Source organism: Schistocerca serialis, chromosome 1, assembly GCF_023864345.2.
Source record: "Schistocerca serialis cubense isolate TAMUIC-IGC-003099 chromosome 1, iqSchSeri2.2, whole genome shotgun sequence".
Taxonomy (NCBI): Eukaryota; Metazoa; Arthropoda; class Insecta; order Orthoptera; family Acrididae; genus Schistocerca; species Schistocerca serialis.
In genome coordinates this window covers 181259243-181279072 of record NC_064638.1, presented here as the reverse complement: position 1 = coordinate 181279072, position 19830 = coordinate 181259243, and positions in this window count along the sequence as shown.

Genomic DNA, 19830 nt, shown 5'->3' with positions numbered 1-19830 from the left:
TTGTACACAGTGCTATGCTAGTAGCAGAGCCAAATGCAGGGAGGGCCTCACCCGGTACGCTGGTTCAGTCACAGCGGTCTCTGCTCTAAGCAGCCCCGGCCACTGGTACGGCGACCCGCCAGCAGACTCGCTGGCCGCTTCCTCGTCGTGCAGCATGACGGGTACGCGACCAGTCGCGGCCCGTGCAATCGCTCACCAGGTGGCCCCGCCTGCGCCACCTGCTGACGAGCGACCCGACGGGTTTGCCTTCGTTGGCGGGCAGGCTGACCTCCAGTCGTCACTGCGCCACTCGCTGGCCAGGGGCTCCCATCCTTCGTCCCAACAGCCCCATCTCGGCGTTCGCCCAGTGCGCGCGGAACTCCCAGGAACCCCACCAGAACGGCGTGCTCCGGCCCGTACTCTTCGTCAGCCTCCCGGCACCATGGAGGCGGCGAAGCTGCAGCGCGGGTTGTGGCATTCGCTCGTCAGGCGCCACCAGTGGGCCCGACTGCCGCCCCGTGGCACGTACTAGTACTCGCCGTGGTTCTGCTGCTCCACCACCACCTGAAGCCTCGGGACTCCGACGCCACTTGCCGCCTTCTTTGCGAAGTTGTTGCGGGCGGCTGTCTTACCCGGTCGTGGGTACGAAATCTGTTTTACATTAAATAACGAAAAACGGGTACACAAACACGTGGGCGCAAGGCATTGAACAAATTCCACTATAGTGAAACACGTCCCTTACAGTGCACAATCATTACCCTCTCTTTATGACAGTATAATCGACATAGGTCGTCACTACATGAAATTAATGCATTACATATAAGGAAACGTGTCCAGTACTGGTCGCATAAATTTGAAACCTTTATTATTGCATATTTATTTCAGTCAGGGTCATCACCAATGCAACATTGACAAGGGGAGGCCGCGACGTTTGGAACGCGGATTTACTGCGAACTTCGTACACTTAGTACTTCATGAGGACAACAAAATTTAAGTAGTAGCGCGTACTTCTCAAGCGTTGAGAAAATCACAAGATAATTGCGGTCGTGAGATATATACCTCTGCGTGGCCATTTTAACCGTGAAGCGGCGGCAGCCGAGTGGTTATCGTTCAAGCCCCGCAATTGCTGGATCGCAGGATCGAGTCCCGTTCGTCAGTTTTTATTTCCAACAGTTATTTTCTTTACTATTTATATTACAATTGACCTAATGGGAAAAATACGTAGAATCAAATGAACTTTGTAAATTTAATAAATGTTATTTGGCAGTCATTTTTGTCACAAATAATAGTCATAACCATCGACTAGTAAACGACCAAACGCATAAAGTGATACTGAAATGTAACCTTGTTCGCGATTTGAGAAATCCCTTATACCTGGAAGGAGCCCGAAACGACTTCGTACCTCCAAGTTTTGGCTGGCGCAGAAGGGTTTCGAAAGATTTACAATTAATCGTCGGCTTCGATATTACAAGTTGCTGGATGGTATTTTTCGTAAAAACATGGAAAACAAACGTTTAACGGCGCCAGCAGCATTGAATAAATGCTTTGTTTCCGCATACGCAAGGTCTTTTGACGTTTTCCGTCGAAAAAAAACCTCGTCAACATTTTCAAAGACCTCTCTGTCAGCCGATAATTTGGAAGCAAACCATGCATAACGCAGCATTTCCTTAAATATCGGCGCTGATAATTGGTCATGCAGTATATAGTGTATTTTAATAGCGTCTTCACGAGAAGTAATTTCTCTTTCGATTACATACGAACAATTTTGAAGACACGGACAAGCATACATTTTCAGTATCGCTTCATGCGTTTGGTCGTTTACTAGTTAGTTTTAAATATATTTGTGATAATTTGTAGACTGCCAAATAACATTGTAAATTTTATGAAAGTTTATCCGATTACACGTATTTTTCCCATTAGATGAACTGTAATATAAGTAGTAAAGGAAATGACTGTTAGAAATAAACAGACGAACGGGACATGATCCTGCGATTACGGGGCTTGAACGCTAACCACTCGGCTGCCGCCGCTTCATGGTTAAAATGGCCACGCACAGGTATATATTTGACGACCGAAATTACCTTGCGATTTTCTCAATAACGCTTGAGAATTACTCGCTATTGCTTACTCGTTTTCTTGTCCTCATGGAGTACTACGAGTGTACGAAGTTCACAGTAAATCCGCATTCCAAACGTCGTTGCCTCCCCTTATGAGTCCAGTGGACTCAATCACGCACAATATGTAACGTGCAACATACGTGTTTCTAGTGAGGAACATGCCACCTAGCAAGTAAGATTCAAACTGAATTGAAATTGAATTTCGAATTTGCCTGCTAGTTGGCGTGTTCACTATAAAGAATGATGATGGAAATTGTGTACGATTGTACGACTTCATTGGACAGGACTGCACTGAAGATGTTTGCTTGGTGAGAAAACTACATGCAATAATAAAAAAAAACCGTTTCTCAGATTTATATGATCAATGCTGGGCTTTGTTATTTGCAGTAATTGTGGTCTTTATGCACAAACTTCGTAATGGAATCCAGTCACAACGACATAAACGTTCTGAACGCAATTTAGAGAAACTTGTCGCAGAAGCAAAGTCAGCTACAGTATATGTTTGCAAAGACGTCCGCAGTCGTGGCACACATCGCATTCCCAGCACCATAGTACCGCAACGCGCCACTACAGGAAGCAAACCAGAACAGCACAGTCCATTGTCAAAATGGAAAGGGACTGCGCCATTTTTGTGGGTTCTATAAGGGCATACTGCGGTATTTGAACCTCGCGGTAAAAATGAAATACGGCATACTCCAAGCGGATCATCAATAACCAATAGCTCTGAAAAAAACCCGGAAACTTGACAAAACGGCACCTGCTGAAAAATAAATCTCTGCATCAATGCGCTAATTTTCAATTTTTGATACCATTTAATGAATAAATTCACTCAAAGTTAAGTAAAATATCACTTTCTAGCGGAGTTTCACAGTAGACTATGCGTACAACTCTGCGAATAGAACCGGAGAAACAAAATTCAGCGAAGCAATGCCCCACTTATGTTCACATACGGAAGTGAGGGCAATAGCTAAGAAAGACCGAAGAAGGAGAGTCTCCTGAAATGAAATTTTTACGGATATTGGGATGTACACCGAGAGATCAAAGCAGCCTGAAATGAGGAAAGGAACAGATTTTGCATGAAATAGAATATTGCCTAACAAAAGAGGCATATTGGAAGAATGGGGCAAAATGAACCAGACGTGTACTGTCGACCTAAAGGAGAGAGATGTTGACAAAGAAAAGCTAATTTTTGTAAGGACAAAAACGTGCTATAATCTTACTCCATGAAGTATGGACTGGGAAACAGGTAACATTCGATTACATTAAATTCAATTAATAGAATGAATACGAGGCTTTGAATTAATGCTCAACGCGTATTTTAGCAGTATTTTTGAAAGGATTCCATGGTACAGGGCTGCCGGGGTGGAAGCATTGAGTCCAGTTTGAGGACACAGAATATAATTAATATTTGTTTATAAAAAATCATGGCACAGTCCACCACTGGTACCAACACACACACACACACACACACACACACACACACACATACATATATATATATATATATATATATATATATATATATATATATATATTTCGAACTGCAGTTTTATTAAGGAACACTTAAATGTTCCGGCCTTACTTCCTTTAAAAGTAAAAGTTAAGATACAACCCAAGACCGGCAAGTCTAATATAATTTCTGTTATCAAAACTCATTAAAAATTCACAGGTATCAAACTTCAGTAGCATGACAATTTAAATTCAGATATTTTCTTTAACTTTGCATGTTTGCTAAAAACACCTAAATCTTCCTCCAAATTTATTGCAATCACCAGAACTTAATGATGACATGTTAGTTGAGGACTTTACAATCAACGAAAATGGATTACAGAGTTGCTGAGGTTGACGGGCTAGAGCGTTTAGTTAACTCGGTGACGTGATCCGACTCAGTGCCGTAGGCACTACAGCTAAACTGTCAACAGCTCGATATCTAACACAGGAAAATACTAGCGGCACCTGGCTCACATTCAGAAGTTACCACAGCAGCCATGCGTTAACCAATAATAAAAGTAACTGACGTTAGGACACAAGCCTCACCAACTGTTATGAACAGAATGTCTATATGTAACTTAAGGTGCGTTTACACCGCCATTTGTATCGGCACATGTATGAGATACATGTTGTAATGACACATTCCTATGGAGAGATATACAATATCTTAAAAGCTGCGCCAAAGATAAATTGAGAGGCATGTATATTATAATCTTTGTAAAGTCCACATTGGATTCTCTTTTGTTTGATACTCCAAGGAGCTAAGGGACACTTTCGATTGTTGCCTTGTGGAGGATGGACGTGATTTTTGGACTGTGCGGAAAGGCAGCCATATGGTTGTAATTATGGTTTGTGCAACGAGCACAGCAAGTCTTATTGTGTTGTGAATAAAAAATAGTGAAAAGTATCGAAGTGTTACGAAAATTATTTAAAGCAACGTAGCATTGTATTACTTGGTTTCCACCGTCTTCGTGAAGTGAACCGTTGCCGACTCATTATGGTACACACGGTCAACAAAGAGAAGAACATCGATGGCGACTAATGAATTAATATTGTGGCAGAAGGACTAATTCTACGTCTAAGGTGAGAACTCTGATTAAATCAACAATGACGTGGAATTTAAAATGTAAAATGTTTTTTATTTATTTCGCCACAATGTATATGCGACTTTGCGACATGTATCGCGACTTGTATGAGTTGACAAGTATTAACCTCATACATGTATGAGCGTGCGTTTACACTGGTTGATATGTATCACTGTGCGATAGCTTTCGACGACGATTTGGAAGATTTCACATTTTTGTGTGCTGGTACACTTGCTCTTTTGGATGATAGGAAGAAAAGGCGGAGGAAGCGTAGATGGTGGCAGAGAGAGTTTCTCGCGAATTAACGCTAAAGGATGGCGCATATTTTAGAAATTATGTTAGGATGAGTATGGAGGATTTCCGCGGTTTGTTATCACTTGTGGCTCCTCTTGTGTCCAAAACCAACACAAACTTTCGGGAAGCGATTTCACCAGAGGATCAGTTGGCAGTAACACTCCGTTTTTTGGCCACAGGGGATTCCTCTTGAAACGAAGATTTCATTACAAAACATTTGGATTGTCGCGCGATTGCTAATGCCAACGTCTCACGATTGTCGGCATCCGTTGTCAACATTATCACGCGAGGCCGCCGGAATAATAGCAAAAAATTGATATACGTGCCAAATGCATGAAAAAATTATAGAATGTGTTACATATCGTGATATACAGGGTGATTCAAAAAGAATACCACAACTTTAAAAATGTGTATTTAATGAAAGAAACATAATATAACCTGTTATACATCATTACAAAGAGTATTTAAAAAGGTTTTTTTTTCACTCAAAAACAAGTTCAGAGATGTTCAATATGGCCCCCTCCAGACACTCGAGCAATATCAACCTGATACTCCAACTCGTTCCACACTCTCTGTAGCATATCAGGCGTAACAGTTTGAATAGCTGCTGTTATTTCTCGTTTCAAATCATCAATGGTGGCTGGGAGAGGTGGCCGAAACACCATATCCTTAACATACCCCCATAAGAAAAAATCGCAGGGGTAAGATCAGGGCTTCTTGGAGGCCAGTGATGAAGTGCTCTGTCACGGGCTGCCTGGCGGCCGATCCATCGCCTCGGGTAGTTTACGTTCAGGTTTCATAACTAACCTTTTTCGTAGGACTCTCCATACAGTTGATTGTGGAATTTGCAGCTCTCTGCTAGCTCTGCGAGTCGATTTTCCTGGGCTGCGAACAAATGCTTGCTGGATGCGTGCTACATTTTCATCACTCGTTCTCGGCCGTCCAGAACTTTTCCCTTTGCACAAACACCCATTCTCTGTAAACTGTTTATACCAACGTTTAATACACCACCTATCAGGTGGTTTAACACCATACTTCGTTCGAAATGCACGCAAAACAACTGTCGTCGATTCACTTCTGTCGTACTCAATAACACAAAAAGCTTTCTTTTGAGCGGTCGCCATCTTAGCATCAACTGACGCTGACGCCTAGTCAACAGCGCCTCAAGCGAACAAATGTACAACTAAATGAAACTTTATAGCTCCCTTAATTCGCCGACAGATAGTGCTTAGCTCTGCCTTTTGTCGTTGCAGAGTTTTAAATTCCTAAAGTTGTGGTATTCTTTTTGAATCACCCTGTATATATAACTTTTACCTTCACGTCTTGGAATAAAACTTGCACAATGGCCTCGCAAACACGAAGAATAATGTTGCATACGGCACTTTTTGATGTTCTATGCAGATACATTAACGTCGAAACGATAGTCGGCACCTCCAAAACTCAGCCGCCAAAGAGCCTGGTACTACGCATGCGCTAATCGTCAAAATAAGCGGCAGGCGACAAGATGACAGGAAATGATAGCACTGCGCATGCGCGAGTTCTTCAAATGTCGCTCATACATGTCGCGATACATGTATCCCAGTGTAAACGTACCTTAGGGCTGCCATGTGCAGCGGGGCATTAAGCGGAATCAGCGGCGACTGGCGGAAATTTCTACCGGACTGGCATTAGTATCTGGGCTCTCCTGCTTACTAGGCAGGTGTGGTAACACTGGCGCAATGGTTAAAGCACCCAACTAGTAAACAGGAGAGCCCAGGTTGTAATGCCAGTCCGGCACACATTTCCGCTCGTCGCCGCTGATTCCGCTTAATGCCCCGCAGAACATGACAGCCACGATCCCCCTTCAATTTAAGTATAACTTTTTCACAGCTTTGGAATCTGCGCGTTGTCTCCTGTTTCGAAGGAACGGACACCACGTATTCAAATAAAAGAATTTCAACAAACAAATTCCAGTGATTAACTTCTTAACAGAAATATGTATGTTTCCGACTCCCCCTTAAGTGGGAAAAAAAAGGGCCCAGCTTTGCACACAATTCCAACGCGGTAACTGCTTGTAAGTTAGATTCAACAACGGCATGGAAATCTCACACCCAATGGAGTATATGGCTTTAGCACATTTCTTAAAGCCCTGAACATTACAGATTTCTACCAAATCTTCGATATCCTCACAAATATTAACACAATCAAAAATGTCAAACATCTTTCAAACAATAAACAAGGCAGTGTCAGAGCAATATAACGAGCCCAGACGAGGCACTAAGCCGGCAATACGACTAGTACCGGGCAAATTGATTTCAACGCCATAAACAGTAAGATCTCTTTATGTTCTACTAATTATCCCTGCACAATTCTATGAGTGAATTACGTTTCCTACTTAACCATCTATACACTCGCAGAATCGATGTGCAAAGTAGTACAGTACTATTCCATGAGCGCATAATTACTATTTGTAATATTCTCTGGTGTGTTGAGAGGACTTCTAGGATCTTCTCCGTGCCGAATAGCCGCATTGAATAATTGTAATTTTGCTATCGAGATTACTGGAAGAAAGATTCAAAATATATTTTATGCTACTCAAGAAAATATATACTGAGCATTTACATCAAAGGTGTGTAAGAAATTTCATTATATATGTATTCTCTAGTTGGAAATTTGCACGCAGGTGTTTCGTTGGTAATCAGAAGGGAACTTCCGATGAATTGGAAACGAACCTGCAATTATTAGATCCAAGAACTCCATTATTTCATCGGATAATTAAACTATCAAAGCAAATTTTCCCCTTGATCTGAGGTTTCCCGACTAACTACGCAACGCAAGAAAACAAAGACATTTTATTTACACAGGATTGCAGATCGCTTCGAACCATCGAGACTGCGGACAAGGAGAGTCATCGTCCGAATCTGATTAAACAAGTAAATCTTAATTATAACTTTCTTGAGCGACTGTGATGACTGTGATATGGCTGCTTATGAATGAGATCATTAACAAAATACTAATAACTAACTTTCCTCCTCACCAGCAACCACTATAAACGCAATATTAATTAAAATTATAAGCGCGGAGCACGAACCTCCTTGAAGGTCAGATGTGCAGTGCAGTGGCGAGACAACTCACCATTTTAAACAGTCTCCAGCAGGCAACAGCAGAAAGACGGGGGCAACGAGCAACGCACCGTCCCCAGGACACAGACAGCCCGCCAACGGCGACAGCGTCTGCTGCGTGGCCACCGCCACACTGCAGTCCCGCTACAGGGGAGACCCCCGCGCAGCGCCGCCACAGCTCTCTTGCTATTTCGACTCACTGCTGCAACGCTGCGCCCGGCACGCCCTCTCTTCGACCCGCGGCCAACAGATTCCGGCGCTCCTCGCCAGTGCGCGCGCAGATAAACCCAAGGCTAGAGAGCCTGTATAGGGAGAGAGTGGCCGGCCGGACGAAACGGCGGCCAATTTTCTGCCAAACTGCGAGCGGGACTTTTGAATGGCCAGTAGTGGAGTACACCCTCACCGAATCAAAAGCACAAGACAATATGGCGAAATCATTCGTTAAATGCATTTATTTACAGCTATAATATACCCATAGTAGCCTACTACGTACAGCACAGGAAAATTTGATACAGTGACTGTAAAAATTATTCGTTACTTGCGTTTATCTTCTTTAAAATTCGTTTACTAGACATATTGCAATGGAAGTAACGTAAATAAAAGAAATACACTGTATAGCATTTGTTTTGTATCGGAAGTGCATAACGCTAAAGATTTAACGTACCTGTATTACGCCAGATAAATGAAAGTCATAAGCAGTTGTTTACTTCTGACATGCAAAAAGTGTGACACGTGTTATAGTTCAATTCTTTTATCTTGGCGGCTCACGCATGCCCGCCCAGACGCGGGAGACTGCTGCGTTGCCAGTTGCACACGACGCACGCGCCAATAGAAGCAGCGCCATAGTATAACATAGTTCGCAAGCTTACGTTTAGGGGGGAGCGCGCAGTTCATGAAGTAAGGCCACAACGGCCACATTAACGCTTTCGCTGTTACAAAGACGTGCTCCCTGCATTCCGCGCTGTGCGTGATTTTGTCACTGCACTGCTCGCCTGTGCAGACACATGGTGTTCCCACTGCTTTGACACACTTATCATTCGATTCCACAAAAACTATTTGGCCCAAAAATTAGATTTTTACATGTCTTCTTGACTGATACCTTCCCCCCATAAATGACTTAATTTTGTTTCGATGTTCAACGCAGTTATTATGCAGCATTAAATGTAGTAAACCATTGCATGAAAGTTTGAAGAGTTTGCAGAGGTAGAAGTCCATAGCGTATATTTCCGTATGGTCGATTTTAGTTGCCACAGTGTTGAGAATGAAATGTGGTAAAGATACCTAAATTTCAAATAAAATTTACTGTATAACAATATCTCATTTAAGTACCACATAGGTGTCGTATGTAATATTGAGAAATATTCCGTCTTTCGCGACTGTAACAAAAGTTTTGTTTACGCTGAGCACGTTTGGCTTTATTTTAAAGCACTTCAATGAATCAAAAGGAAGTAGACAAAATACATTAAACAAAACTGTAGACTTACAAAAACATTAGGACTTGAATATACCGTCTATCAGTGAAGTGCTCTCAGTTATGTCAAATATAATTTTTGTGTGTGGCACACACTAACATTTATTTGCTAAAACACTGATCAGCCAACACAAACGTTGAATATTGTGTTACCGCAGCACAAAACTACGAAAGGTGACTTGGCAATGGAGGAGACAAAATACTGTCCACTGAAGATGCTTCAAAAGAGAGAAACGCGTCTGGTCTAAATAAGTCGCTTATTACAGTTGCAGAAGAGGAATATATTTCAGTACCATTGGTAAAACTGCGACTGTGGAACAAAAACAAGAAAGAGAACATGAGTACCATTGTGTATGTGCCATATCTTTCATTGATTGAAGTGCTTTAAAATAAAGCCAAACGCGTCCGGTGTAAATAAAACTTTCATTACAGTCGCGAAAGACGTAATATTTCTCAATATTACATACGACACCTATGTGGTACTTAAATGAGATATTGTTATACAGTAAATTTTATATGAAATTTAGGTATCTTGTCCACATTTCATTCTCAACATTGTGGCAACTAAAATCGACCATACGGAAAGTATGCGCTATGGACTTCTACCTCTGCAAACTCTTCAAAACTTTGTGCAATGGTTTACTACATTTAATGCTGCATAATAACTGCGTTGAACATCGAAACAAAATTAAGTCATTTATGGGGGGAAGGTATCAGTCAAGAAGAAGTGTAAAAATCAAATTTTTGGGCAGAATAGTTTTTTGTGAAATCGAATGATAAGTGTGTCAAAGCAGTGGGAACACCATGTGTCTGCACAGGCGAGCAGTGCAGTTATGACAAAATCGCGCACAGCGCGGAATGCGGGGAGCACGTGTTTCCAGCAGCGAAAGGGTTAATGAAGAGACAAAGCACTAGAAATATCAAAAATTGCATTCAAACGAATATAATTCATGAAGTAAGGCACTTCGATATTGTTTTTAACTAATGAAAATATTAAGCACTGCAGAAGGTTTGAACTCATAACCTTTTGCGTAGAAGCCAAATACCTTAATCATTACGCTAACGCAGATCGCCTGCCTACAATATGCAGTGAGGACCATAACACGTCAGGCAAAATACTGACAAACACTTTTGGTACGACTATGAATTACTCACGCTTCATCGAAGTACAATAGGAAATAAACAATTACCGCTCTTCTTTAGTGCGGAAAAGCGGTTCATGAGATTGATACAAACACCTTTCCTTGCTATCGCCTGAATTAGGAGTCTTATTTCTTGTCTGGTTTAATTAATTAATAGAATATGAAGCAATTGGTATAAAGAACGCTTTTTCCAAACTTTCTATAAAAGAAAGTCTGCTGTCAAGACATTGCTTTTGTTCTATTACATTATTTATGACTGAACGTTTCTAAAACTGAAGACACTCGTCCATGCTATGCACTGCAGTCGAGATCTGGCAACGTCGTTCTCTGTTCATTGGCTGACTGTGTTTTGTGACGTCAGATGCGCAGAACGAACCTAAACTCGGCCGCCAACATAAATGACGCGCACTTTAGTACTTCTTGTCACGTCTTCAAACTTTTCACACAGCCAATTTACAGGTCTGTTATCAAATTTAACTATGTATATTGCAAGTTGTTTTATATGTAGTAAAAAGCAAAAACGACTTACTTCGCATAGATAAGACTGCTTGGTTGGTTTCCACAAGGCTCTCATTTGATTTATGTCAGCCCTGTTGACTGCGACTGCCCACTGTTTTCGTCTTTCTTCATTGCTTGGAAATGCTAACATGCGAAATCCACCTTCTCCTCTATTCGAACAACCAAATGCAGCACAACCTGGCATCGTTTACGAACGTCTGCAGAACGGATTACAGATGTCAAAAACAATACTGTACAATTACTAACGTGTTTACTTCGAACATATCGAACATGCATGCACAACGCATAGCAAGTCTCTCAATGATTCAAATACCTTTTAATCGTTTCCAAAACTCCTCTGGACTTCAATTCAACTCAAAAGCATGGTGAACATAGGAAGCGCGAGAGACGTTTGGCAGAAAAATGGCGCCAAAGCTAATTAACCAATCACGGGCATCTTCAGCTATGGCCACTCTCTCCCTATACAGGCTCTCTACCCAAGGCGACAAGAACATGGCAGAGTGCTACGGGTCAATTTCTTTCCATTACATAACTCAGTTGTTTAAATAACTGTAATACTCATATCAAAAAGAGTTTTGTATCACCTCGGTTCCGAGAGTTCCGGAACCTATACAGAAAATTGGAATGGAGATCAACGTAAACATCATTTCCGCTCTTTTTATTGCTCATGAAAACCACACATTGCAAGTTGTACCACCATACAGTGAGACCTTCAGAGGTGGTGGTCCAGATTGCTGTACACACCGGCACCTCTAATACCCAGTAGCATGTTCTCTTGCATTGATGCATGCCTGTATTCGGCGTGACATCCTATCCATAAGTTCATCGAAGCACTGTTGGTCCAGATTGTCCCACTGCTCAACGGCAATTCGGCGTAGATCCCTCGGACTGGTTGCTGGGTCGCGTCGTCCGTGAACAGCCCTTTTCAGTCTATTCCAGGCTTTTTTGACAGGGTTCACGCCTGGGGAACGTTCTGGCCACTCAAGTCGAGTGATGTCGTTATACTGAAGGCAGTCATTCACAAGATGCGCACGATGAGGGCGAGAATTGTCGTCCATGAAGACGAATACGAATTTTCGCCAATATGCGACCAATATGGATGCACTATCGGTCGGAGGATGGCATTCGTGTATCGTACAGCCGTTACGGCGCCTTCCATGACCACCAGTGGCGTACGTCGGCCCCAAATAAAGCCGCCCCAGAACATCAGGGAACCTCCTACCTTACTGCACTCGCTGGACAGTGTGCCTAAAATAAATGATATTTATATAGTTCAGAAAAACGAAACACTTTCAAATCAGTTTGTGCCCTTTCAAATAACGCGGACAGTCCTCTGCTTTCAATGTCTGCAATTTTCACTTTACTGTTAATTTACAAAGAGCACAATATAGACAGAGACAAAAAGCAAAATATTACAATTTAACTACATCTGCAAAAAATACAAAGATAATAGGTTTCCGAGGGAAGAATCCAGTCATATTGAAGAGAAGAACAAACGAAAAAATTTAAAATAAGTACCTCACTTCAGTTATCTACATCACTTTTAACTATGACAAAAAAAACTGAGAACAAAGTTAATGAATATCACGCTGTCTGCGGAAAGTTGGAGGAACTTTAAGAAGAAGAACAGGTGCAGTCTGTGGATGAAAGTGTCGCTCAGCCAGATGAAGTCGCCTGTCCTGTTTCAGAGGAAACGTCTCAGCCTGCAACATCCGAGCTATCACAGAGGCTAGGATTACTCATAGTTGCGAGCTCCCATGTTAGGCGCGTCATGCGGCCCCTTTTGGACATGGCTGCCAAGAAGGGCAAGAAAGCCAATACGCACCCCGTGTGCTAACCGGGTGGAGTCATTCCGGACGTTGAAAGCGTCCTCCCGGATACCATGAAGAGCACAGGGTTCAGCCAACTGCAGGTGCTGGCTCACGTCAGTACCAATGATATGTGTCACTTTGAATCGGAAGAGATTGGATTCGAGCGGCTAACAGAAGTGGTAAAGGCTGCCAGTCTTTCTGGCGAGATGAATGCAGAGCTGACCATTTGCAGCATAGTCGACAGGACCTATTGCGTAACTCTGGAACAAAGTCGAGTAGAGGGTCTGAATCTGAGGCTCAGACGGTTCTGCGACCGTGTAGGCTGCAGACTCCTCGACTTGTGCCAAAGGATGGTTGGGTTTCGGGTTCCACTAAATAGGTCTGAGAGTCCACTACACGCAGGAAGCGGCTACACGGCTGTGTGGCGTGGACTGGACTGTTTTTTAGAATATAGGGTCTCGATAAAACACAAAAAGGGCTTCAGTCACAAAGGGTGTAGGTCGAATACAGGAATAACGTTGATGCAGGAACCATCGGTATAACAGTGGTAAATTATCTTAACTGTGTTGGGAAAGTAAAAGAGCTCCAAGCGCTAATAAAAAGCACTGATGCTTAGCTCGGTATAGGCACCGAAAATACGGAGATAATTTCAGCGGCAATTTTTTCGAAGAAACTAATGGTAGTCCGAAAGAATAGGTTAAACACAGTTGGCGGTGGCGTGTTTGTTCCTGTTAATAGTTTACTTTGTCGGGAAATTGCAGTAGTTAGTTCCTGAAAGTTAGAGTGGGCAGAGATAATTGTTGGCAACTGGAATAAAACAGTAATAGGATACTTTTACCGACCTCTCAATTCAGATTATACAGTTGCTGAAAGGTTAAAAAAAAATTCAGTTTGATTTCAATCACGTACCCCACTCATACGATAACAGTTGGTGGTGACTTTAATTTACCCTCGATATGTTGGCAAAAATACATGTTTAATCCCGGAGGTACGTGTAAAATACCATCCGAAAGTGTGCTATACGCATTCTGTGAAAATTATTTCGAGCAGTTAGGTCATGAGCCCCATGAGCCCACGGGAATAGTAAACGGTTGTGAAAACACACTTGACCTCTTAGCAACAAATAATCCTGAGTTAATAATGAGCATCAAAACCGATACAGGGGTTAGTGAACACAGGGTTGTCGTAGCGAGATTTAATATTGTAATCCCCAGATTCTCTAAAAATAAGCGAAAAATATACCTATTTAAAAAAGCAGATAAAAATTCACTTGACGCCTTCCTGAGAGACCATCTCCACTCATTCCTAATTAACAATACAAGTGTAGACCAGATGTGGCTTGGATTCAAAGAAATAGTAATAGATTAAACATTTAAAAAGTATAATAAATAGACCACCCAGACTGCTCGTGGCCATTATTGTGTATGAACATTTACGTGCAGAAATGGACTGCGCAGTCGCGTCTTTGAATAAAAAGGTGTCAGCAATCATTTCTGTTTCAGAATTAGATGCGCAGTGTACACGCAAAATTCAGCAAAACTAGCGGCGTTATCCTTTTCGTTCGTAATAAGAGCTTCGGTAACTCCTATTTGAACCATACATGCTTTCGGATACAAATTTTGTAGTCTTCCTGATGCGATTGTATGCAATTTCCTGAAGCCAGTAAGCCATCTTGGAGAATCTGTAAATTCTTTTACTCCTATGTTGTTAGTAATGTGTATAGCCCAGTCGTGCAACCTGGTATTTCTAACACAGAATAAGATGTGTATGGCTTCATAATAAAGCTCAAAATATTTCGCGTTTGACATCACCTTTGTTTCCGATCGACTAACACATCGTTCTGCGATATAATTTTTCCACCTGTATGTTCTCCGTCAGAACGTCAAAGCGAAATTTGTGTTCAACAGTACTGACACGAAGAGATTTCTTGCCACTTACGTTCATATAAAACACCATCGCTTTTTCTTCGTCTGAAAATTAAAATTCAGTTTCTGACTTTTCTTTCGGAGAGACTTGGTAATTAAATGAGCCACTGTTAGCCGCAAATTATTCATGAGTTTAATAACCTTCATTTTCTTCGCGTTAGGGGGTTATGGATCTGCAGTATCGAGTGTTTTACTCGTTCTTGACCATCACGTCTGCAATGTTTAAATGTCCGTATAGAATTTCAACAACCATTGTGCACGTCACATCATCTTCACACGTTCCCTATTGCTCAGTTATATTAGCGTCAATGGTATACGTCCGTAGTAGGTAGGAAAACATTCATAGATTTCCCATCGTCTGTTCGGCGAGACTGGTTGTACGAAATACTTCTAGGAGCTCCAGCTCTTGTGAGAACTATGTGTTCCCAAGTTTTTTGAAGAAGTGAAAGAAAGTAAATAAAAAGGAGCGGATATTAGTTTAATTGAAAGCGCCCAGTCAGTAAATACCCGTTTTTGTGACTTTTTCATTGTCAGTTCCAGTGTGTAACGGAATCTGAAATTCAGTATGTGATTTTTTTTTAGTGACGTCACCTGCGAGTCACAAATCACGACAGGTTTCGATACGACTATTCAGGCGGTTTCCAAGTTAGACTATGGATGTGATTACATACGGCGACATTCTGTGGAAACCGATATCTCGATAAAATGTGTGAACCAGATGCAGACGATTTATTGAGTAGACGTTAATTTGTCGTTATTTTAGTACTTTTAGTCAACAAAAAAATGGTTCAAATGGCTCTGAGCATTATGGGACTTAACATCGATGGTCACCAGTCCCCTAGAACTTAGAACTACGTAAACCTAACTAACCTACAACACCCAGTCATCACGAGGCAGAAAAAATCCCTGACCCCGCCGGGAATCGAACCTGGGAACCCGGGCGTGGGAAGCGAGAACGACCACGAGCTGAGGGCTTTGGTCAACACGTTACTGTTTATAATCTGGAGCATTATATTGCGTTTCGTTATACTGGAAAAAAGTAAAAGGTAGTGTATTTCGTTGCTGTTTTAAAAACATCAGGAGTTTGAGAATTCACTGTTGAAGACCATATCATTAAATAATGAGATGAAGGTTACCGAGGAGATACGAATTGTCTTCCGTTTAGATTTATATATGTATTTATACATATATAAATACTGCAAAATTATCGATGAGGACCATTATACATTCGTCTCTAAAAAGTAGGTGCATCAGTTTATGAAATATTGTTCACATTTTCTTTCTCCCTTTTCTACATGTGATATGAATTTTGTAACTTCTTTTATCGTAATCATTAATATTGATACCCGCTTTCCTGCTGATTTAAATACGAATTTAAGTTTGGTCTCTAGGCTTGGTAAGATTTTAAATCAAGCGATCACAGTATGCTATGCACCAAAGGTTTTTGGTCTGTTTTCATAGTGATGCCTTTGGTATCGGAGGAAAGCTACAGGCAGATGCTGTGTTACTAGTTTCTAATTTTCCTCCACAATTATCACCCAAACGAAATAAAGAGTGACTGCTAATGCAGCAAAATAATTACGCAAGGCATGTGATCTGCATCGGACAATGAAATGTGTAAGACCATTTATCTGCCGTTCTATCGCTATGGCAGTAAAGAAAACAGAACAAGATTTTGATGAAGAAACAAATCGTCTAATTCTATCTGACTCACTACAACAGGTTTCCACATAGGCTCAGGTTCTAGTCGTAAAACTAAAAAGATTATTTTGTGTAAAAGCTGGCTATATTGGGTAAAGCTAATGTTAGTTCTGTAGCATTCTTTTAACAGTTTATATATATTTTTGCGGAATTGTCTGAAAACATGCTTGGATAATGAACTGCAGGTCAACAGTGTCGCAGCCTCGCCAAAGAACGAGTAACTCTAGAACTTGTAAAACTTTTATACAGAAACAACAGTATATACAAAAATTTAGTAGTTGCGCGCTATGAATGTTAAAATGATAGTCACTAAATTAATTTCGATAAATCTGCAGAGATTACGTTATATTTAATGTTACATACCTAATATTAATACAGTACGTCCCACAGCTAGCAAAATCATAAAATTTCCGTGATACATAGGAAAAGCTGTACAATCGGCAATTTCAACGGTGCATTATGAGAGGGATTCGGCATTATTCTGCTAAGTCACGTGAGTTCGATAAAACTCGGCGCTGTTTGTCAAAGGTGTTTCAACAGATCACTGTCAAGCGCTTTCGACAATGCGCAGCAGTGCTTCGGCAGTGTTGACAGTTGGTAATACGTTGTGGTTTGGTAGGAAGTGTGCGTGCACGGAGAAATGCTTAGGCGGCTAATTTTGTGAAAGCAGAGTACTGATTTCTGTGATGTCTTACAACGATAATGAATCCACGCATGCGCAGATACAGGATGACATGAACAGTGGTTGAGTGAAAGGAAGTTCTCAGGTTTTAGAAGACGTGCTCGCTAGTGGAAGTAGTGCGTTTCGCCTCTGCACTGAAGTAACGACTTTGGAACTTCATTAGTACGATGAGAGTACGACTGAATACGTAATATCCCTTTCAGACCCCCACCCAAACTTGAAATGAAAATTTTGAAATAAATGCATTTTTGTAACTAAACAAAATATAGAATCGTGGACCAATCGTTAGAAAATTTTAATTTTTAATTTTGATACAAATTTTGAACCCACACGATTGTGTGGGTCGGAATTATCTTACATATTTATGTAATGTCTTGCAGTGATATTCACGAAAGCAATTACTGTCTTTTGACAAACACAAATAAATATTACACTTCAGACATCTTGTTCTCGTCCTCTTATTGCAATTTTATTGCCTGCAGCAACGAGCTGAAGGCAAATCATCAACAGTTGGCCAGTGATGATATCCGTCTAGCCGCTTCTCATCACATGGTGTGTTTGCTAGTTTGTACATTTTATTTGGTGGCTCTTCATCAGATTCACTTTCATGTTCCTGTCCTGAAGGAGAAGAAATTAGCGCTTCCCGAATCACTTGTCGGAATCCAAGAAGATCTAAAGTGTTTTTCTTTTGTACTTTATTGGCTTCGCATTCAACTTTGTATTATAACCAGGAATTGACGCAAACCAAATCAAGTAAATGAAACAAAACTCTTAAAGTCCACGTTTTTGTGTTCAAGGAAGTCCTGTAGGTCTCCATCATTTGATTGCAGAGGTCCACTCCTCCCATACACGGATTGTACTTCACTACGACTGCAGGACATTGCACTAAGATGTACTTCTTTTCTGGTTTATTCCATCTCTCAACATTGCTTACAGGTTCACATCCTGTACAAGTAGAGGCAAGGGTCACAGCTTTTGAATCTTTCCACTGGACAATGATTATTTTATCATCGTCCCTGCAGAATTCTTCCATATCTCCTCTCCTCAGTCTTTTTCTTCTGTCAGGTGAACTGGTTTCACTCTGTTTTTCATTATGGTTCCTATTCCTTCCAGCTCTAGGTCAAGTAACTGTTGCAATAATGTCAAAGCTATAAAATATCTGCCAAAATATAGTCTTGCACCTTGAGGTAATGTTTGAGCAAGGCGAAGCATTACAGACGGCCCAAGACCAAGGCCAACATCTTGCAGAGGAGTTGATTTACCTTGATAAAATTCAAAATCAAGTACTACACCTTTCGTTGTGGCCAAAACAAAGTTTTTAATTCCCAAAGGGCGCGGTTTGTATGGAACATACTGAGACAATGTGCAGCGTCCAGTAAATGGCACCATTTGCTCATCAATGGAATAATCATATTGAGAGGGGCGTGGAAGTCTCAAACAAGCACTGTGTACAACATTAATTGCAGGTTGTACTTTCCACAATCTATTAGTTTCTGATTCACGTGGAATGTTGTCAGTGTCCACAACATGCAGTGCTGTTTTGAGAGTGGAGAACCTATCTCTAGGCATACAATCTGCAATAGTTGGCATACGCAATGACTTCTGCCAGTACACACGTCTACGAGGATATCTAATGCATCCCATAAGAACATGCATGACATACAGCTTTTTTATCTCTTGAGGATTTGTATGAAGTAACTTTCCTTTCTTCGAAAAGTAGTAACTGTTAGTGCAGTCAGATTCTAACTGAAAAAAATCTTTTGGGTAGTACTCGCTGAAATAGCTCATTGGAGTTTTAATTTCCTGTCCTATCTCACTCTCTGAGTGCGCACAAATTTTGGAGGTGAATGGTCTTTTTCTCCAAGTGGACAAACGACGATGTGTTTCCATTGTTCTTTTAGAATTCTTTGTACTTTGTTGACTGGGAAAATTGTACTGAACTTCTGGAGCAACTGGTAGTATTGTTGCAGAAGCATTATTACAATTTTCCTCCTCGTCAGAAGATTCAGAGCTTTCTCCAAGTCTAGGTTTGATTGTTGGAAGAGTCCAAGTTGTATCTAACAATTCGTCATCACTACTGAAGACTTCCACTTCAGAGTCATCTAATTTGGCTAGAATTTCCTCGTCTGTAAGCCCTAAAACGAAAAACAAACAAACGAACTGTGAAAATAATGCGTGAATCTAATAGTAAAATGACTTATCTATTCCGTAATCTGTTCTGAATCGTAACCACAAACATCGATCGAAAACGACCATATGCCGGTAAAATAGTCCCAACACGCAAAATTATGCGTGTAGATGTTACAGTCATTTTAGCTACGAAAGTATTCCAATAATTGTGTGGGACATATTTTTATTTACTTCTGTACACCTTTCGGAATCTCAAACACATTTTTCCAAATGTCAAAATACAATAAATAAAGCACAATAAACATTTACCACGACAGACATGCCTCCGACACACCATCTTGAAAACTACCAAAGATTAAGACACAATATCTCGCGTCTGTAA